The sequence below is a fragment of the Osmerus eperlanus genome, chromosome 10 (assembly GCF_963692335.1).
Source record: "Osmerus eperlanus chromosome 10, fOsmEpe2.1, whole genome shotgun sequence".
In the NCBI taxonomy this organism is placed as follows: domain Eukaryota; kingdom Metazoa; phylum Chordata; class Actinopteri; order Osmeriformes; family Osmeridae; genus Osmerus; species Osmerus eperlanus.
Genome location: NC_085027.1, coordinates 14,295,904 through 14,318,303, shown reverse-complemented (window position 1 = coordinate 14,318,303; position 22,400 = coordinate 14,295,904). Strand labels below are relative to the sequence as shown.

General features: G+C 46.8%; 1 protein-coding gene across 1 annotated transcript in view; it reads right to left on the bottom strand.

Moving 5' to 3' along the window:
* Nucleotides 1-22,400, bottom strand: part of sox6 (SRY-box transcription factor 6) — a 188,407-nt gene that overhangs the window by 156,784 nt on the left and 9,223 nt on the right. The window contains exon 3 of the mRNA XM_062471825.1: nucleotides 9,275-9,345. The gene's annotated coding sequence lies outside the window, so the exon portion shown is untranslated. The remainder of the gene's footprint in view (nucleotides 1-9,274; nucleotides 9,346-22,400) is intronic.

Here is a 22,400-nt window from a genome sequence, read left to right as displayed (position 1 = left end):
CCCGCAAAATATCTGAGGCACATGGCTTGAAATGACTACCAACAGGTTTCCATTAGCCTCTATAATTGGTCTACAGACTACGGTGCTGTATGTTTACTGGTAAAAACGAAGGCTGCCAAAGGATTTGAGACTTGCTATGGGTTTTGTTGTAAGTGCTAAAAAATCTTTGTATTTTTGAATACAGAACACAATTTTTGCAATAAATTAAAACAGAGGTTTGTTTTATGTGGTTAAAACATTCAGTGATAAAAAGCAACTTACTCTCGCTGATCAAAAAAAACCTTAAAAGTCACCTGACGGAGAGGTAGCAAAAGTAATCGCGCTAAAGGGTTGTTCACTGTGTCCGGCTTCAAATTCTTTATCATCCTCATCGTCACCAGAATGAAGAAGCCTGCCTCACCCTGTAAATTTCACATGTCTTATCAGCCACAAGCTGGAGTTGGAGTGTGCACTTCAAATCTTGGGTTAAAAAATGCAATACTCGGTAGCGGCATTGAAAAAAAAAAAAAAAAGTGCTGAAACTAATTAGTGTTTTCTCCTGCTAAAACATTCGACTCCCTTGCAGACATCATCATAAATAACACACATCAGAGTAGAAGACATCCAGCATCTCAGCCCTAAATGCCTTCAGTTTTAGTGACATGGGTCTAATTTGTTCTCCCTTTCTCTCCTCTCCTCCCATCTCCTCTCTTCCCCTTCCGTCTCCTCTCCTCTCCTCTCCTCTCTGCTCCGCTCCGCTCTCCGCTCTCCTCTCCAGTGGGGCTGAGGGCTATGGGACAAAGCCGCTGAGGGAATGGAAAGACTTGGCTGAGCCAAGGCCCAAGGACAGCGTGTCTTTCAGGCCGGCCAGCACTTAGCAGGGCAGGGACCTGAGAGGCCCGCTGGGCTCAGCTGAGACTTTTCTCACAATCAGGTGTCTGGGGTGGGGGTGGAGGGGAGGGGGGGGGTTAGGCCAGGGGCTCTGCTCTGCTCTCCACTCAGCACGCCGGGCCTCAGAGCACAGAGGACCCACGCCATCTCCACGCCAGTGACAATGTGAGAAAACAACAGTCAAATGGTGGCGGACCAATCGAGCGTGTCTCCTCACTATTCTGAGAGAGTGTGAATACACACACACACACTCCGACCCAAGCACACACTCTCACACGTACGCACATACACACACACACACACACACGTGGACACATGAACCCACACACAAGGCTCGAAAGAGTCTATTTCGTGCCTGTTTCTGTCTTTCGCTCTTTCTCACTCACTCTGTATCTCTCCCTCTTTTGGTCTCTTTCTCTCTTTCTCTCTGCCTGTGTTTCCTCAGCTGTGCCTGCCGTCTAAAACTCCATTGTGGTCACGGAGACAACTGCAGTGAGCCTGTGGACGTCAAGGTGCGGTTTGGAGCGCCGGCCCGGGAGGAAAAACTGACTTTGTGTTTGCTCTTCGCCGTTGGACCTAAAAAGGATGGGAGTTTGAAATGAGGAGCAGGCCACCAATCGAGGGCGGCGCTGCTGTTGCATGAAGCCTACGGACGCTCACTGTACAAAGACAGCACGGGGGCTGGGCTACACAGGGGCCTTTCGAAGAACCAGCGTCCCCGTGCCAAAGAGTTCCCTCTGCCCGAGCAACTCTCCCACCATCTGCAACAAATGTGTTCTATTAAAGCAGTACCATATGGACAACAAGCTAGCTATTAACACGGCCTCGGCGCGTCCCCCTAACCTAGGCCAGATTTGAAACTTCCAGTCAAATTGACTGCTGAATGAATGCAGCACCGGCAGCCGTGTGGGTCTTGGCATGGAGCAGGCAGCTCCAGCCTTGCATCATTAACAGCCCCGCGAACACACGGCACGGCTCCCTGTCGGGCTAGGAGGAGAGCGGGAATAGACCTGTGGCACACAGCATCCTTCTCTTCCATAGAACTGAGGGGAGAGAGGATGACCTCTATACAATCCCTAAATGCAGGTACACGAAGCAGCGGATGACAGAGAGGCTGAGCCAGATTTGGCCAATCACGTACTCTTTAAAGAATATAAAAGTAGTAGATGTAGTAGATGTTTCAGTGCCAACATAAGTAGCCCACACCCCAGTAGGATAAGCAGAACAGAGCAGATTAGAGTAGAGTGGAGTAGAATATAATACAGCAGAGTAGTGTAGAGTATAGTAGAGTAGTTTAGAGTGGACTTGAATGAATTAGAGTAGAGTAGACTACAGTAGAGCAGAGTAGAGCAGACCACAGGAGAGCAGAGTAGAGTGGCGGGTGACGAGAGCAGATGCTCCCTGCGCGAGGAGCACAGCGTCAGGGCAGAGTCAGGCCCTGCAGGGTGTGAGGACTTTACTCCCCGTCGCCTCCACGTCGACGCCTCTCCTCTCTCTGAGTCATGGAGAGACCCACCCACCACTCACAAAGCCCTGCTCTCTTCTCCTCCAGCATGACGCCATACCAGTCCTCTGTTCTCCAGCCCGTGCACTCACACACACCCATTCGGGCGCACGCACACACACACACACACACACACACACTTACTGTATGGAATACATGAATTACAGTTCTGTGGGTTTCATATGTCCCAAGAAGTTCATTTAATATTAGCAGTAGTTAATTGGGCTTGTTTACTTCTTGGTTTTGTTTGGTCAAAACTCTGTGTGGAGTCATTCTTCGACTAGGAACCTGTTCCCTCTCCGAGAGATGACTAGGTCCTGGGAGGAGAGGGTTGAGTGGGGAACATTCAGCTGTACGTGACTTTCTTTGACTTTCTTTGAGTTTAAATGTGCTGGTGATAAAGGCCACTCAGCATTGTACTCCATAATAAAATGTCCAGGGTGACCCTCCTTTGTGTCCCCTTGCCAGACCAATGGAGGAGAATGGAGAGATTAAAGGAGATAACATTTGCCAATGACACCACCCAGGTAATTATGAAATCTGAGGCTACCGACCAACCAATGAATGAGGACTCTATGTGATGAGGTGAATGTCAATTGGAAGGTTTAATTGTCAATGTTACAGTTGCCCATAGAATGGGCCTACACACACATACACACACACACTCACACTCACCCACACACATGCCTACACACACTTGGATGTGCCACTCTTGGTTCTGCTTAATCATATAAATTCTGCCAAGGAGCTACCGTTCATATTAAGCACCTCCGCTCTGGCCCAGTGATGATATTAAGATCCCCTTGTTGCGCAGCGATTAAATTTCTTTTTGAACATAAACCAAGCTCCGGGTGTAATTGCCTTGTCATTCAGAAGATATGTCATATAGGAACAACTGTGGTGTCTTAATTTCAGGCAATTAATTAATCAATGATCCCACAGGGGGAAGATTTATGAAGGAGGGGTCCTGGAAGGAGCCAGGCAGGCAGGCAGGGAGGCAGGGAGGGAGGCAGGGAGGGAGGGTGAGGTGTCTGTCTAACAGGGAAGGAAGAAGTTGCTCCTGCCTGGGTTTACAAAGACACACAGCCCCCAGAGATGAGGAGAGCTAGCCCTGAGCTGAGCCCTGAGCTGAGCCCTGAGCTGAGCCCTGAGCTGAGCCCTGAGCTGAGCCCTGAGCTGAGCCCTGGGCTGAGCCCTGGGCTGAATCAGCCAGAACGGGTAGATGTGTTGTGTGGATGGGGGGGGGGGGGGGCTACAGCTCCATCAGATTGACATTAGGAGGTGTCTCCCCAGACAGAGCTGCCATGCAGATACAGGATCTGTGTTTAAGACTGGCTGATGACAGTCTAATTATATAAGCATTTCGGGGCTCTCATTAGAGCAAGGAGGATGTGTGAAAGTGTGCTGTCACTGACAGTCGAAGGAGAGGAAAGAAGAAGAGAGGGAAAGAAAAACAACTACAGACCCACCCACCCCTCCTCCTCCCTACCAATGACACGCTTGAATATGACCAGCGTAGCTCACACACACACGACACACACACACACCTTACTACACCTTGACTTAACAGCTCCAGTGTCTCTTACCCCTATAGCCCCCAGAGTGGAAGCTGCCAGATGAGTAGTGAATTAATTTGTGTGAGGCTCTCCAACATTAGGAAGGTGTGTTGAAAGGTGTCGGCTCATGTTTCAAATTAAACGCGCTGCTGGTCAGCATTAGCACCTCCCCCCCTCCCCCCCCTCAGACGCCTGCCGCTTGCCTCCAACACTTAGGGGGCTGGGGGGGGTATAGGAAGGGGAGGGGAGGCGGGCCTGGGGGGGGGGGGGTGGAGGGAGGGAGGGAACCGGTCCACCGCTGTTCACACTGGAATAATTAGAACACGTCAGGAAGAATTAATTTCCTCATTTTTCAAAAGGATACACAGAAATTACCATGTTATTATATGACAGGGTCCCTGTGAGGATTGGATTAAATTTGATTTCTAGCGCAGCCCACACAACAAATTAAAGTCATAAATAAGATGGAAAGAAGCGGGGCACAGAGCATATGTTTATGGCAATGAGTGAAGCCAAGGGAGCAGAAACAACTATCTTCATTTCATTTGATTTAAATCGGGCCGACACCGTGTGCGTGAATGACAGGGCCCGCTAATGGGCCCAGATTAGAGGCTCCTTGATATCAGCCCAGAGATCCAGCCACCTCGGGAGGCCCTGCACACACATGCAGGAGGGCAGGCTGGCCGAGGGAGGCCCTGCACACACATGCAGGAGGGCAGGCTGGCCGAGGGAGGCCCTGCACACACATGCAGGAGGGCAGGCTGGCCGAGGGAGGCCCTGCACACACATGCAGGAGGGCAGGCTGGCCGAGGGAGGCCCTGCACAGACATGGCCACGGGCAGGGGGACCAGCGCACCAGCACTAACAAGGCACCACAACAACATGACTGTGCTCCCATTCATGTTGAGATCAATTAGGAAGGGTGGTGGTTACAGACGGGGGCAGCTGATTTCTCAGAAAGATCTAATGTCATGTTTTCCAATACACACACACACACACACACACAGGTACGGGTGTTTCTAAGCCTTCTAAAGTTGGTTGGGTGAAGTTATTTAATTATGTTGAAAGGTAATGACATTATCCGATGTTCAAGATGATCCACCCTGATTTGTTTTGGCGTTGGAGCAATTCGAAAGTCAGTTTGAGTCAAAATGCCAAAATGAGTGTGCTGGGGCTACAGTACACTCATTAACTAAGGGATTATTAATGACACAAATACTGAATGACACCTGAATTATTCTTGGCTTCAGCATGCATTCCATTGTACTTGCTGTATTGACAACAATACCATGTTGCTACATTGTCCCTCCAATGTTGTGGCATCTTTGCACAGCATTGAATAATTGAAAAATTGAATAATTCAACATCTTATCTCTTTTCAAATGTTGTATCTGTTTGAATGCATTTCAACAGAATGTTTTTATAATTGTTTGTGAATGGGAAAAACCTAAGAATGGTATGTTGTTCACGAAACAGTCTAAACACAGTGAGATTCAAGATTGCGTGTTTTCCCCAACATAGCAGAGGTTACACTAACACACACTTAGATGGGCTCGCTACAAATGGAGGACCCTGAACATTATCATGTTACAGCCAAGGTAAGCCAGCCACTTTGACATGAAACCACAGCTCTAAACGCTGTCGAAACAGACAGCAGTACCCAACAACTGCTGAGGGTTTGTCCACAACAAGAGGAGGCTTACAGAGATGCTAATGCTAACGATAACAATCTCAACCTAAAAACTGGCATTACCGTTGATCGTTACAATACACATGCAGTACATAATGATAACATTATAGCATGTTAACTATACCCTTGACCAGTGTTCCATCCTCAGTCAGCAGGTACAGGGGACCTTAGGGATCTGAAGAACTTCCTTTCACATTTCCCCCCCCCCTCCCTCTCTCCTCTCTCCTCTTTCTCAGGCAGTGATTGGGCTTGTTAGCTCCCAACAATCCGACTCAGGTCGGCCAAGGAAAGAGAGTTTTAAAGTCTTTGGAAATAGCTGTCATTAGAGCTCAGCACTCCCCTGGGTGCCACAAACTTTAAATAATTTGCAAATCAATTAACTGGCCACTCTCAATGCAACAGGATTTCACACTCCGGGGTCACGGCGCATTATCAGCCGTAGACGATTCATGGCGTTTTGGGAGAAAAGTTCATGGTTGAAATCATTAATTCATTTTCTCTGACTTTTAGTTCTGCATTACTCTCCACAGCTGGGAAAGTCTGGAGATTGATGTGTTCTTAGGTCATGTTTTATGCCGTACATAGCTAATAGCAAGTAGGTAAAGCTTCCCTGTCCTACAGGGGCTGTACCTTGACAGGAAGGAGATAAACCAAGTCTATATTAGGTTTTATTCCCCTGAGATTCAAATGCAACACATAAAACTATAAAAAAAAGTATTTATTTAATATAAAAACACAGTGTACCCCCAACAACCACAGCATGTGGACAGGGTGTGAGAGATACAGGTATAATTCATACTGTGGGAGAGATGGACCATTCTATTGCCCATGTCGGCATATTGTGTTAGAGGCAGGAATAACACAACAGACCTAACCTCCAAATGAAAGGTCTGTTCCTAGTAAGCTATCTCTCTTAGACCAGGAACGCCACAAAGATAGAACATGCACATTGTTACACTTTTATTTAGCCGTTGATTAAATCTGCAACAACTCATTTTCAAATTAAATTGGGCTCTTATGGAGAAATAGAGAAGCCCGCTGATTAAATTAAAATGAGGACTTTGTCAAGCGGCCTCAGTTTAGCCCAACCATTGGCCATAATCCCCGCCGGGTCAGTGGATTGAATAAAATAGACCCATTTAATAAATAATAGATGAGACAATAACCGTCCAAAGGTTTTTTCATTTTCAATTATGTGGTAAAGTGCTGTTTATTTAATTTCGATGAAAAATACCTCCCTCCAGATCTTCCCCTTGAGGGGCATGGTGGGTAGTGTGCTGGCGGGCCGCGGGCTGTCTGACTGCGTGCCCGCTGCTTATTAGATGAATGGCACACGCTGACAAAGACCGCTCCTTGCCTATTCACACAGCTTCACACATCCTCAGGTGTTTCCAAATGGGTTCACACTGGAGCGATTAAACGCGTCCCGCGAACACGCCGCGCGCGCCGACAAAAATTACTCGCCGTCTCGTTTAGGATTAATTAAACATGCAGATTAAAGTTGCAAAGGATTTATATTAATGAGCGTGCGAGGGTTGTCTGGCTGAGGTGCGCCGGGGAGGGAGAGGGAAGAGGAGCGGCCCTCGGAACATCACACACAGGAGCTCTAAATAGACAGAGACAGGGAGAGGCGTTGAGTGCAGGCCACCAGGGCCCGGCGTGGTGCACTCTCCTCTAACGCACCCTGACAGCACTTAAATAACAACACCAACACGCTAACTTTCAACCACAGTCATTCATTTCCCATAAAGCATAACCTCCTCACGTAGTCAATGACAACCGCGCATGGCTGCCTCGTCCAATCAATGAGGAATCATTGAATGGGTTGACTAAGCTAGTCAGGTTTCAAGATAACTTCTCTTCAAGCTGCGGGTCATTTCACCACAGAGCCACCTGGATATGAAGCCCGGAAGATGATTCTGAATCTGTTGATTCAGAGGCTATTCAGCCCAAAGGCCCTGGGCAGGAGGAGAGTCTCTGGTGAGAGGATGGAGGAGATCAGAAATGACCTTTGAGCCTTCCTGGAGGCCCACTGTCCACACAGCCCACTCTAAAAGGCTACTCTATGAAGGGGATTCAACACACATCCTTTATCTTTCCCATTCTCTCTTTCTCTCCCTCCCTCCTCACTCTCTCTTTCTCTTTCTCTGTCTCTCAGACACACACACACACACACACACCTCTTTAAGAAACATACATACACAAGATGACATGCACACACAGAGACACATGCACAGAGATGAACAGCATCACTGGATAGCATTGCATTGTTAGTCAACCACCTTGAGCTCTGCCCTCACATAGAACTAAAGAAGCCAACTTGCATCTACAACATAAAGAAGTAACCAGTAACTTAGCAATGTGAATACCCCACAGGACTCAAGCGCTGGGCTTGTTTCATACAATACATTTTGTTCACAGACTTCACACCCGTGTATGACATGGTCCAATAAACAAACAAACCGAAACACTACAGTGTCTGAAAAACGGGATGCCCTATGAATGGATTGAAGAAATGAAGGTGTTGACTAAATGAATAGAAAGGAGATATGTTGATGTCTGCTCTGTCACCTTCAGCAGAGTGGGTAGCTGAGTACAGTCAGAGGAACAAAAGGGCTGTAGGGCAGCATCTGACAGACAGGAATGACAGACAGAGATGGTGGCAGTCACAGCTGAGGTTTTGTTATGGCACCTCTGTCAGCTTAGTCAGGCTAAAGACAACCTTCCCCCTTCCCTCCGCCTTTCTCTCTCTTTCTGTCTTTCTCTATTTATGTCTCTCACATGCTACACACACTCACACCAACGAAACAAACAAACTACACACCAGACATCAGGGTCGGTCGTCTGCAGAGAGTTTGACAGGACATGGTTAAATGGCTGTGAACTTTGAGATGGGATACTGGGCAACCACGCTGTCAAGCAAATGATTATGCACGAGCAATGAAATCTCCCCTCTCCCAGATCATAGTAATATAGGCTGCCCTGTCTCTCCTGGTGATTAAATCACACACTGACATTTGAAAAAATATGAATGTCAGGTAAACTTTCTCCTGCTATATTTGCTCAACATTCCCTAAATATATATTTTTTTCTCGGGTATACTCTTTATTGCCAGTGCTTCAGAAGAGAAGAACCATGAAATAGTTGAATAGAGTTTCCGATGCTGTACTGTACTGTAGTGTATACTCTCTGTGGCGTGTGTTCCCCAGTGGTAAAGTGTGAATGCTTCAATTCAGACAAATGCACACTCCTGATATCGACATAACCCAAAAACTACGTTCGAGAAAATATAAAGAACTATAAAACAATTACATTGCTTTGTACCCTGAGGTGTAGGTGGACATAGACTCTGACCCTCAATACACATTTTAACACTTGGCAAAGTATATTGCACTTTTAACAAGTAAAAGAAAACTTGAATTGATATCAGTGTTTGGAATTTGGGGAATGCAAGGAATGTATTTTTACCAAGCATTTAATAAACCGTTTTGTTAGAAGTTGTATGACAGTATGCTTTGTGTGTAAGGCTAACTGTGCATGTGCTTGTATGCCGATGAGGTCTGCAGGGAGGAGACAGCGGAGGTGAAGGATAGATGTGATGGATAGAACAACATATAATATAACAACATATAATAGAACAAAAAAGGTACTTACACAAACAGAAATACCAAATCCCCAGCACCCAGCGATCACTGAATAGTGGATGTTGAACTCATGAAAATGACCTGAAATAAACAGAAAAACATTGTTAGATATTACATCCCTTTCCAATTGAACACAGGCTCAAAATCTTAGAACATGTTGTAATGTTGTACCAAGTATTCTAATTTTCAGAAGGAACACCGATCAACTAAATTAAAACAATGACAAGAAACCCAGAATTGTGGATGCTTAGATGATGTCATTGTCTGATACCTCCGTGTACTAACATGTGATAGCAGAGATCTAAAAGGTGGGGGCTCGGTAGTTGGGGGCTGCTATTGGTCATGGAGCCTACAGCTGAGCTAAAACAGCTTTGTACTTCCACTCCTCTTAGCTCTCAGCCCTAGACAATGTTTAAACTGGACTTCTCAGATACCTCATTCATCTGTCCTCCAGACAGTAGATCTCACTAATAAATAGCTTTCATATAAAGTGGTTGTTTTATTTAATTCTGCTACTTCTCCAAGCGCTGCCTGCTAGCTAATGATTTATTTAGCGGCATGCTCGCCTAGTTACGACATGTCTCTTGAAGGCCAGAGACTCCGAGCTGTTTGGGGGAATACAAAGAGGAAGACTCAGATCCAGACAAACACACACACACGTTTTGCCAATATTTTGACCTCCTGTTGATGCAATATTTAACTAAATAAAAGAAAATATACATTGAGATGATTATTGTAATTTTTTATAATTGGAGAACAATGTTAGCAGTGAAGAAGGTGCACAGTGAGTGCGGTGCAGCACTGGAACTGCTCAAAATCCACCGATGTTGGTCCCCTCACATGATCTTGTTTTTCACAACAAGCCAGGATCTCATTACCAGATGATTTATACAATTACCCTGCCTCGGCACCGCCAATTAAACAAGGACAGAGGTTTTTAAGGTCACAGTTAATTGATCTGCTACTAATTTGTGCCACTGTACCTTAGTCCCCCGCCACTACATAACTACACAGACCCAACAGGCCCCAACCAGGCAGAACCAGCTGAATGCAGCAACAAGCAGTGCTGTGGTGTCAAATAAAGCAACAACGATCTCAGTGCGGCAGGACAAGGGGTTAATGGAAGCAGCCAGGGAGAGGTTAGAGTCAGCTATAGATGTGCATCCGTAGCAGCCTTGAGGTGACAATGGTGGAGAGCTGGCCCACAAACTGACCCTGTGTGAATGAAAAGCTGTTGTCATCTTTCTAGTACCTTAGAGACTCAGGCAGGCAGACTGCCCCCATCCACACTCTGTCTAACCTCCCTGCTGCACTGTGCTACTGCTGAGCACACACACACACACACACAATACAGGCAAATGCAAACAAATACACACAAACACACACACACACACAGGAGTAACATACTCTGATGTACTATCCTCCCAGACGGTCTCAATCTACTGCTTTGAGGGTTTACTGATCAAGGGTGGTAATTTAAAACCCATTCTTTGAGAAACATCAGATTAATTCCTGTTGTGCCTTAATAAACGAGAGCCCTTATAATTGCAGGGGGTAGAAATTAACAAACCTTTGAATTTATAATGTGATGCTAATTGTGAACAATGAGCAAAACAAAAAGCAAATAGAAAAACAGGGTGATATTATATTCACGGGTAATCTAAACTGATCATTTGTCTTGAAAGGGGAAAAAAAAGAACATTATCATTATAAATAATAAGAGTAACCAGATTGCTATTAGCCATAATTACCCAGATGTTGTAATCCCCCAGTGTATTAAAAGTGGTTGATCCAGCCTATTGTGGCGCAGAAGCTCTGTAGCTGCTGTGAGTCTCGCCCACAGGCACCACAGATGAAACACTTCCCTTCTCCTAGTTAGCAGATTATGGATTCATTAAACAGACTCCAAAACCAACTCCTGATTCACTTTACGAGTCTCCCACCCTGTTTTATAAGCAAATAATTGTGTCCGCAATTACCACAGTCAGAAGGATTTCCCTGGGTCTTAAGTTATCTTTTGAAGAAAGCCTGCAACTGGAAGGATGCTGACAAGGAAATTGAGTAATCGTCGCTATGCACCCGCACAGAACCTGACACACAATTGATCTCTGATCGACAACATGACCACACACACACACACCATCGCACACAAAAACACACCTGTCCTGAGACAACCAGCTGAAGTGAGGGTGTGTGTGTGCCCTCAGTCACATAGATAATTCCCATTAAACCACAGGTAGTCAATCAGGGGGCTGGCACACATAGCAGAGCACTTCTACAGGATTAATCTACATTTATCTATGTCCCACACGAGAGGCAGGGCATTGATCACCCAAACAGAAACTTTCCACAGGGTCAACAAACAGAACTTGGAACTTCAAAAGAGCACAGTCTGACATATCATGACCACCTGTGGCATTTCTGTCAAAGGGTGGCATGTCTAGTGTCCTTTGGCAAGAGACAGGAGCAACATCTCCCAGTACAAAACACAGACACACACACACACAGAAACACACAACTCGACAGAAACAGACTGAGATTACCAAGTCGTACCTTTAAAAAGCTAATAAGTCTAAAATGGGTCCAAGTGTATCAGTATAGTTAGTGTACTCACACCCCGTGCTGGCGTGTTAGGAGGAATGAACAGGAGAACTCCACAAGTGAAACACTGAACATACATGTTTTGGATCGGGCTTCAGGGCCAAAAACATTGAGTACAAAACTGAGAGCTATTCCAGAGCCATCAGCAGATGAGATTCTCTCAAATCAAATGAACCTTCAAATTCTAGGCATGTGTTCATCTACAGTAGGGGGGTATGCTTAATTCAATTAGCCCATAGCATAACAGAGAGCTGTGTCTTTGGCCGTCATATGACGGTGTCTCAGAATCAATGGACAACCTTCATAGCAGCTCTGCAGTCCCTTCAGTGCTTTGGGCAAGGCTGCATGGGACATGACACAACTGTTCTTCTCCACTTTTGATGTGCTATCAAACGGAGGAGATCAACATTATGAGGAGCATCAGAAATTTGTATCTTCGCTGTGACTCATGTGCGTGTGTGCGCGCGCACGCGCGTGTGTAATTCCATGTGCGCCTACATCTATCCACACACTTGCGCATTATGTGCGACTTTGGAGAGCACACGGCAAGCCATCTCCTCTTTTGGGTTTTATCCAAATTTGCAACATGTTAGCATATCCCGGAGAGCTCAATTCCAGCCCCCCAGCCCCCTCTCTCTCACTCCAGTCCAAAAACGTTAAAGTAGGGATTTTGCAGAGGTGGTTATTTTGACAATAGAAGCAATCTCTGATCCATCAGCAGGCTACTCTCCACCAGCCTGGGCTCTGGTTATCTCTACCCAGGCAGCAGCAGCCCTCTCATAGGGTTGGGGACCAGGGGACCAGGCCTGGATTGAAGGGGGTGTGGAGGTGTGTAAGCGAGTATGTGGTGGAAAGGGGGGGGGGGGGGGGGGGGGGGATGAGAGGGGGGGCGGGGAAGGAGGGATGGAATTGGGAGCTTTTTAGTAAAAACCGTCTGTAAGCACACCCCTGCACAAGCCATTGTCAGATCCAACATCCACCACAGGTCCACGACGTCGAAGCCAGTCGCTAACATGGACCTCAGATGGAGTGGCTCAGCCACAGCTGCCCACAGCCAGAGGACAGTGTTTCCCAGAAGGCAGGAGGACACCCGAGGACAGAAAATAAACTGCACCCCCAGGTACTTTACCACAGGCGGGCTGCAGGACACCAGGGTGACAATGGGTTCACGCAGGGTAAAGAGGGGCTTGTCTGAGGGAGACGAGACCTGCTGATGCCCCTGTGATAACCTGGGTTAATGGCAGCTCCAGATTCCTCTTGGCATGGTGCTCTGTGCACAGGCATGCACACTTAAAATGAGCCCTCCTCTCATGTCACAACGACACATTTCGACACAAAAATCCACCATATCATTGAGTTATTTGGTCCTCTGGAAACGGGCCAATCACAGATAGACACAGCTGCTCCGGCACACTGTTACCTGTCATGGCCTCTATTTCTCTCTCTTTCTCACTCACTCGTCTTTATTTTGGTTGTCCTCCCTCTCTTCTTCCTTTCTCTTTATTTGATCTCCCTCCTACTCCCTCTCCCTCCCTCCCTCCCTCCCTCCCTCCCTCCCTCTCTCTTTCTCTCTCTCTCTCTCTCTCTCTTCTCTCTCTCTCTCTCTCTCTCTCTCTCATCTCTCTCTCTCTCTCTCTCTCTCTCTCTCTCTCCTCTCTCTCTCTCTCTCCTCTCTCTCTCTCTCTCTCTCTCTCTCTCTCCTCATCTCTCTCTCTCTCTCCTTTTTGTTGACTGACAGGGGTTCTAGATGGAGGCGATACAGGCTCCTGTCACAACACACTCTCGGGCCCAGAATCGACTGGAAAGACTTCCAAAGTGACACCCCACTCAAATAGCTTCATCTGTGAGAGAATGAAAGATGTGACGGGGGGGGGGGGGGGGGGGGGGGGTGGGGGGGGGGCTTTTGAATATGTCTACATTAAGTCTAACAGAGACTCAGTGCGAGCCAAACACATATACACCCGAGCAGCAGTCCTTTGGCCCTGCGTCAGAGAGACGACTCTGACAACCCTGTCGCCGTGCAGGGCTTTCATGCGCCCACGGCCAATACATTACACAAGAATTTCCTCCACTGCCTCAAAGAACACAAGGAAAAGTCCCCTACTGGGGGGGGGGGGGGGGGGGCATGGAGGACGGAAGGGTAGAAGGGTGTAGGAGAGAGAAGAGGGAAGGTGGAGGTGTGTTTGGTGGAGGGGAGGGGGGGGGGGGGGTCTCTGGTCCTCTGCGGGAGGCCTTCAGGTCCCCTGCGTTATGAACAGTCGGGTGTGCGGTCTGTCAGTTCCCTTTGATAGCCTCTGTCCCACATTCTGCCCTCTCACAGGACAAGAAGACTTGAGAGCCAAGGGAGGAGAGGCTTGTCTTTCGGCCCGTTGATTGGTCCCCTTTTCTGGGGCTCTGAGAGATGTCCTCCCACAGTAACAGAAGGCCTTTTCCTTTCCTTTCGTCAGAGAGGATTTTCTTTCTTCTCTCGTTTTTTTTTTTCTTCTCTTTGCTCCTATTGAGCAGGGGGTTATGAAAACAAGACTGGTTCTCTCCCAGGTAATGTGTTTATTTTCCGGGCTCCATCTTCTAGTTTACTGAGTGGAGCCGTTTCTCCCTCTTATCGCCTGGCCCTCGTGGGGCACTTTAGCCCCTGAAATCCTGTTCACCACATACTGGTTTTAGAATCTGTGAAATGAGTGCCGTGGAAGCGTGGCCACAATGTCTGCCTGTGTCGCCACCGGCCTCAAATGGGCTTGGTGCTTTTTGTCCAGGGAGATGCATAAATGGAAGTTTTTAACACCTCAAAGCAGGCTGGGCCTTTGTGTGGCCACACTGGAGCTGCTTGCTCGTCTCCTGAGGAGCCACACACACTGAGTGCCGCAGGACAAAGGAGCCAGAGGCAGAGAATCAGCAGGGGCATCACTCCGCTACGGGCACTGCGAACAAACACGCGCGCGCCCAGCGCGCGCACACTCGCACGCACACACAAACACCTCCGACTTGCGAGTGCACGCACACGCGCGCGTGTACACGCACGGCGCTCACGGCCGCTCGCAAGCGCCCTGTCGTCAGAGCTAATCCACACGCTGCAGCAAAGGTACACACAACCAGAAACATACCTGACACATTAGACCTAATCAAATAGGAAGCCAGGTAAATAAATAAAAAAATGATAAGTAAACATTTGCGGGAAACTTTGAAGGAAACAACAGCCTTGTAGAGCTCAGTCACAAGAAACCCCTGCATTTATAGCACTGACAATAGGACACACTAGCTAACATTATGCAAAAATAATCTATCAACAGAAACATCTAATCGAAACGAAGAAAGAAATAAACAACAGAACCCCAACACACAGCCTCTTATTGATTTCAATCTCACTGTTTGGAAATAATTTCCCCATTTCCATGCCAATTTCCCTTATTGCGATTCACTTTTTATTGGCAAGTACAAACCATTGGTCCAACCTTACAATCAAACTCGTTTAGATGCCTACAATAAGCATTTAAATGCAAATATCTCTCCCTCATACAAAGGAGGAGCAACTTCTGTCAGTAGCAACATAATCAACCTGCATTTGTTTTCTGACTCCGAGTGGTTGACTACAAGGCCTAAGCTGCCAGAATCTGCATTCAAATGGCTTCCCTGTTTCGACACTGCTCTCAATGTGGATATTTTCCAACAGTAACGCACTGAAAGTCAATCACATGGTGAATTAAACCAGAAAAGGGAACAAATGATCCATAAATGATCAGGTTACAACAAGGCACTGCTGGTGTCCGCAACTGATTTGTGTTGTTCCTGCTCGGAAGCAAGCAGGCACGCTCCTGGTGACAGTTGGCATTTTCACAGACAATGTCTTGCAGCTGAGTCATATCTTTATATTTCACAAGGCGAGCAGGTCGTCTACTGTGGAAGATGCAGGTAGTCCCGATCACCAGGAGAGAGACCACTAGAATTGAGAGCAACCTTCTCAAACAACCATACCTATTATAGAGACACACAAAACAGGAGAATAGCCCTGCCGTACAACAGTGTTCCCTCTCGGATAAAAGGACTGGAAGGAAAACAACCCAGATTCACACGGTGTGCATGCATGGGTCCGGTATTCACCCCCAAAAAAGCACACTGGGACAGAATGGCACATTGTGCACCACGGCATTGTCTAATGATCCCTCACAAAGACAAGATGCAACTCCACACTGTCTTTTTCTTCTCCGTCTCCCACACACACAATGCCATCTGTCTGTCTGTTGAGGCAGGAGGAAATGACCAGACCCTGGACAGAGGTCGGTGAGATGCAGACGTCTCCCTGATGTCTGAGAGGGCTGGAGGCGGATGCAGAGTGACGGGGTATTGACAGTGTGAGTCGCTGGTATTGCAGTAGAGTGAGGCCAGGGTGTAAATCTGACTGTGATGGGTGCCCATGCTCTCCTCTGCCTCCTCTGGCCCCTGTACAGCCATTTGAACAATTAACATTTTAACCTCTGCTTTTTGTTTTTATTTACAGTCGCACGGATCATTCGTCTTTTTGAAAACCCCCAATTAATAGCGGCGTTTGGAAATGCAAATGAGGCCATTTGGGAGGGGGGGAAATGATGGGTTTGAGAATATTTCTGCGTTCTTAATCTTCTAAAGAGGGAAATGATTTAAATGGAGGACACAAATCTCGTGTGACATGGCAGGAACGGTATGGGCACTCCCCCCTCTCTCTCTCTCTCTCTCTCTCTCTCTCTCTCTCTACTTTTCCCCTGCATCCACTCTATCCCTTTTTCCCCTTCTCTTCTCTCTCTGCTCTTTTCTTTCCTTTGTCCCCCTTCTCCTTTCTTCAGTCACTCAACCCTCTTTCACATCTTTCACCCTTCTTTCCCTCCATCCTTTCCTTTTCTCCTTTCTCCCTCTCCTCTCTCTCTCTCTTGCATGCAGTTCACCATTGCAGGCTGTATGTGTGTGTTTGTGTGTGTGTGTGGACAGGGTTTGGGGGTTGGGGTATTTTTGACGGTGAGAGACGGCAAGCAAGGATCCACTACCAGCAACAGGACTCTGCCTCTTAGAGAAAACAAATGTAGTGTCAAAGTCACTGATCACTGGCTTAATTGAGTTTAACACTTTTTTTTTTTTCTTTACCAAAAATATAAACAGTGCCTTTGAAATGAGAAGGTCAAATTACCTCTCCAGTCAGGCAATAAATACGTCAAACAAGGTAAGGAGTTCCAGCCAGCATTTTTTGTGCCAAATTCATTTAGTGGGGAAAGAGGAGATGTGTACTTCCTGCTATTGGATGCACTGCTCTCCCATGATGCTGCTGCTGCATACCAGCCAATCACAGGGTCTCTGGAGGAGGGGAGGCATGCCACTGGACACAAGATGGATTTTGCAACCACACCCATCCTACAGGTCACTAGAAAAGTTTGAAGAACCGTTTGTTTACCATAACGTGCCTCCATGTCAAGTCTTTTTATCCTAAATTCTTTGGAAATGTCCAAGCTAATATTACAACATAGTCAGTATCCTCAAAGCAACCTTAGGTTGGTGACCCCATACTGACAGAAATTGCTGGTCGTATTTCAAGCTAGTTGCAAGCTGCCTTCAGACTTCAGACTGTGTGTGTCTCTGTCTGTATTTTTCCATGATGTAAGGTGTCCTATAGGCCCATTGTGCATTGATTCCAGCACAAGCAGAGGAAATGGGCATGAAGTAAGACTAAAGTCTGGGCTAGGAGCACCGAAGGTGGCCGGACAATATATGGACCAAGAGTGAGAGAGCGACGGAGGGAAAGCGAGAGAGGCAGAGAAATAGAAAAAGAGAGAGAGGTGCTCTACACCCAACTGGCTACAATGTGGCCTTTGTGACATAATGCGCTCTGCCCGGCAGATTTTTGGAAAATAATCCAAATTTTCCTAGTCTGCATATCCAACAATAACATGTGACATCACAGGGTCTACCATATATCCCATGTTGCCGGGCGCATTTTACATTTAGCACAGTCAGGGGGGCAAGAACAACATTGTGAAGCCGTTATTATATTCCCATCATGCCCTTGGAGCCTATTACAGCATGGCACATGCCGTGTGGTAGCTAGGGGAAGCAGCTAGGCTGCTAAGAGTCAGATCTGGTAGGATCTGCAGCCAACAGCCTCGGTATACAGTACTGACCGCTTCACAGCTGAGGACACACAGGTATGATACACAGGCTTTTATTAGAAGAGGAACACTCATACAAGTCAACGAGTGTTTGGGGTTAATTAACCTTGATCAAAAAGGTTGTTTCTTGGATATCTAATTGTATGGCCAGTAGTGTGCTTCTACCCTGTTTCTCAGTTGACTGTGGTGGTGGTTTTGTGTTCCGTGGACCCCACCCCAGCAAAACTCCTCCGCCCCAGCTGACGGCCCGGCCCATGCTGTGTGAGGTGGCTCTCCCCCGGGTCGGACACAGAGCTGCTCTCCCCATGATACCAACATGAGGTTAGCATTAGCGGCGCTGAGAGCACGACAGGTGGGTCACATGAAAGGTCGCAAATTCTCCTCTGCCGGCCAAACACATGCTTCCCATTATTGGCTAGAAAAACTGACGATGCTCCAAACAAAATATAAGGAGGCCTTTGTGACCACTACTGTTCACCACACACTATTTTCAAATGTATCTTACATTACATGTGGATATAAATTTCCAAGTGGAGCGTGCTTTGAGGGGTACAGTCGGAGGAAGCGGAGATGTAAATAAATGAAACTATAAGTCTGGACAAGCAAAATGGTGCTTTTGAGTGTGATGGACAGAACACCACTTTAGGGATCAGTTTAGCTCTGAGGGTAAGATGACCACAGATCACAGCACTCCGTTAAGCGAATGCAATGCTTCTCATTAGACTCACGCACACCATCTCCAAACATACATCTAGTGTACACCTCCAAGATACAAATATTAAAGGAAAATACACTAGTTGTTTTTTTACAAAATATGATAAGCTCTGGCACATAAATAATGTGGAATGACATGTCTTTGGATCTGCTGGCTTCACCTACACACCTAAGGCAAAGTCTGTTTGAGGTACACCTGGAACATTCCAAATGTATATGAGATTAATGTTTTTTTCAAGACTTAAATGGATGTTGTGGGGATTTTGTGTGTGTGTGAGCATGCGTGCATTCGTGCTTCTTGTGTCTGTGTGTGTGCGTTTGTGTGTGTGTGTGTGTGTGTGCGTTTGTGTGATTGTGTGTCTGTGGCTGTGTGTGTGTGTCAGAATAACAATCCCCTAAAGGTGGATTGAACAGGCTGTAACCTTACAGTAAAATGTTGAAATTGGAAAAATTACTCTTCTCTTTCTTGAATAGCAGGAAGATAAGCAGCCTTTAGCAGAGAAGTCTGAGTTTTCTAAGCTTATTATGAATACCTCTCAGAGCGCAGAAGCTTGCCCTGTTGAAATCAAAGGGAGTAATAGGCAGGTTAGCCTCTGTCATTTTAAGGAGGAAGTCAGTTGTGAAATTGTTAAATCACATGGCCTCGCTGTGTATCTCATAGCTTCAGAACCTTCCCAGAAATAATTTATAAACGGTGTATATCACATGTCAGAAAGTGTTCGAAGTTTTCAGGGCGAACAGAAAGAAAGACCAATGGTAATCTCTCCATTGAAGAAAACAGCTAATAATACGGCCATTTATCTCTTTGCTTAAACAGTACATTCTTTGAAGTTCACAAGAATGTGTGATTCTTAGCAAGTTCCATTGCTGGTTCACGGCAGACCTGGCTTTGCTTCACATTCCTCAAGGTTTCATGTTCAATTGGCTGTGAAAGTCCACAGCATTACCCCTGCATGCCGCACCAATAGAAAAGAGAAACAATCGTCAAAACCCGCACATCCTCTCTATTTTTTTTTATTTGTCATCAACTCACACCGTAATAGGCCTGTTAGAGCATGAAGTCAACTTTCCAGATTCTTCCTTGTTCTTTTTCACATCATTTCCCAAAGTCAGGCACTAACAAGCTGGACGGTTAGCTGCAAATAAAACAACTCCAGGTATCTGTGTTTGGCCATGTTTTTTTTTAACGAAAAGCTGAGAAGCTCTGTCGATGACATGGTAGTGGAGATGACATCATATCGTGTGGTTTCTCTGCGGTGAACCAGCCAAGATGGGCACGGGGGCCCCCTCACATCTCCTCCACACACACACCCTCTGCTTCTCTCCCCTCTTCTCTCTGAATATTCATCCCCTTTTCCGCATCACCCTCCACTATCCTAATCACAGTCACTTCCCCTTTAATCACAGGGCTCTAATTAAGTCCTAATAAACCATTTTGCCGTCTCCTTTCTGCAGCTTGATGTCACTCACACATCAAACCACGTAATACTATATTAAGCCTGTCATCCTCAAAGGGAAGATCCTCGGGCAGCATGGATACCCATTCTCCAGGCACACCCTCTCACACTAATTGAAATTATCGAGAGCCCGAACATGTGACGCTTCTTTGCCACGTCTGCAATCCGAGTGAAGCTGGACCCAGGCGGCTGAGCGCAGAGCGACGACTGGACCAGACGACGGTTCCTCTGGTCTCACTGATGTCGGGTAATTGTTTAAACCTGAGTGGATATGGCAGAGGTCCGCTTCTCGGCCTGCACGGCTGCCAAGAGAGAAAAACTGTTCTCTGTAGCACTTTTCTCCTCTGTTTCTCTCTCTCTCTTTCTAATTCAGTCCACCATGGGCTTCAAGGAAAGCCTCAGTGATTCCATGTTCATCTTGGAGAGCCAACGTTGGGGATGATCACTCACCACAAGTTGATAATGATGACGGTTTAATTAGAAGCCTCTCTCTCGCCTGGACTCAGACCAAACTTCTCCACCCTGCAGATGGTGACCAATAAATTTAGCTTTACCGAGGAAGAGGACCGTCCTCCCTTCCCTGCTTGGCTCAGCCCCACCCCGAACCAAGGACATAAAGCACTCTTCCTCTGTGACACTTAACCACAACTGTGGGTCTTCTGTGTGTGTGTGTGTGTGTGTGCATGTGTGTGTGCGTGTGCGTAATCATTGTTGTGGCCAACACTGTCATACTCTTAGGCACAGAAAATCTCCCTCAGCTCATCATCTAATCTCTAAAACAGGATCCACCACATGATGTGAGGTTGGTTGAGTAATGTAACGCTTTAATGTTGCCAACACTGTGACAGGGTACCAAGACAAGCTCTAATTCCAAATTCAATTTCATTTGGTTGGGTAAGCCCCTTTATTTCTCTTCCTTGCTGCCTCTGGGGTGTAACCCAGTCATGGTTTCGGTTTCTGTCCTAGTGCAGAGGTGCATGTGCTGGTCCTGCCCATCAGTCAGCTGGCTCTGGACCTCAGACTGCAGTTCTGCCAGGACACCCTCCCCCTCCCCTCAGCCACCCACACCTCCTCGGGTCCTCCCCCTGCCTCCCCCCAGGAGTTTCTCCACACTTACAGGCTGGCAGCTACAGGGCCAGTGTGTGGGACTGTGTGGGCCAGTGTGTGTTGTATGTGGGTGCATGGCGGGTGCCAGAAACGCTGTCCTCTCAGATTGTCAAAGAGGCTCATGGGAAATGCAGTGCGAGGGCCAAACCACACACTTTATCCATTTCAGCAGATTTCTCTTTGTGTCCCTTTAGAGATCTGAATACTCTCAGAGAGTTGTTTAATGTGCACAAGACAATAAGATGATACATACCTATGTGTCGATTTATTAGAGAATGTTTTGGCCAGACTTATTTGGATTTAGAATTTGTAATTCAGAGTTCAGTCTGAGCAGAACCTTTTTCCACTTTTGTTTCTATAGCACATACAGTTTCTCCGACTCACTAATGAGAGTGGATGAGTTTTAATTCAATTTCGATTTGTTTTCCACTTTGGTCAAAGCCCGATGTTCATTTTTTCCGACAGTGTGCATTCTGTGCTGTTGTTAATATGTGCTGGCACAGAGGAGGAGAGAGAGAGAGAGAGAGAGAGAGAGAGAGAGAGAGAGAGAGAGAGAGAGAGAGAGAGAGAGAGAGAGAGAGAGAGAGAGAGAGAGAGAGAGAGAGAGAGAGAAAGAAAGAAAGAAAGATTGAGAGGGTGGAGAGTAAGGCGCTCCTGGTCTGACCATGGCGACCTGCTGGTGATGCAGTCTCATAGACAACATGTCTCTATTAGCTATTTTTATTTACTGTATATGTCACCAGAGACTCTCCATTACAGAGTGGTAGATAAGCAGCAGTTTGCTGAGATGAGCACAGTACTGTTCTCATCCTACTCAAGCACAGCTTCCTGCACCAATGAGAATCACTTCGAAACAACTCAAGATAACAGGCCTTAGAGGAGAGAAACATAAAATGTTATGCTTTGTAGCACTCATCTTTAAAGAGTAAGTATCCCTTCAGGCAACTGATGGACGTCAGTTAAGTGGCCACTGTGACAGATAAAGGGGGGCTATCGTGCTCCTCAAGACAAGTGTGGCTCAATCTCTTGTGGTAGCAAGGAGGACTCAGTTCAGGTTAGTCCACTCAGTTCAGTCCATAGTCCACTCATTAGAGAGGTCTGCAGTGATACAGCACACTGCCTCAGAAGAACA